Here is a 249-nt window from a genome sequence, read left to right as displayed (position 1 = left end):
CGGGAGGAATAGAATCTGTTACCTGTATGTGTAAGAGGCCATTTGATCTCAGCAAGGAACTGACATTCCTCATTGTGGCTAGACTGAGATGTTACATAGGTTATGTTATCCTGGAGACAGATTAACCAATCTCAAATACATACAAGTAAGAGATTCTATTTCTCACACATACCTTTATCAAAATTACATAAAACAGTATAAACTATGAATAATTACATGTATTTCCAAATTTTTCCATATGAATGAATT

Source organism: Pecten maximus, chromosome 1 (genome assembly GCF_902652985.1).
Source record: "Pecten maximus chromosome 1, xPecMax1.1, whole genome shotgun sequence".
Lineage (NCBI taxonomy): Eukaryota > Metazoa > Mollusca > Bivalvia > Pectinida > Pectinidae > Pecten > Pecten maximus.
Note: the sequence above shows the minus strand (reverse complement) of the source record.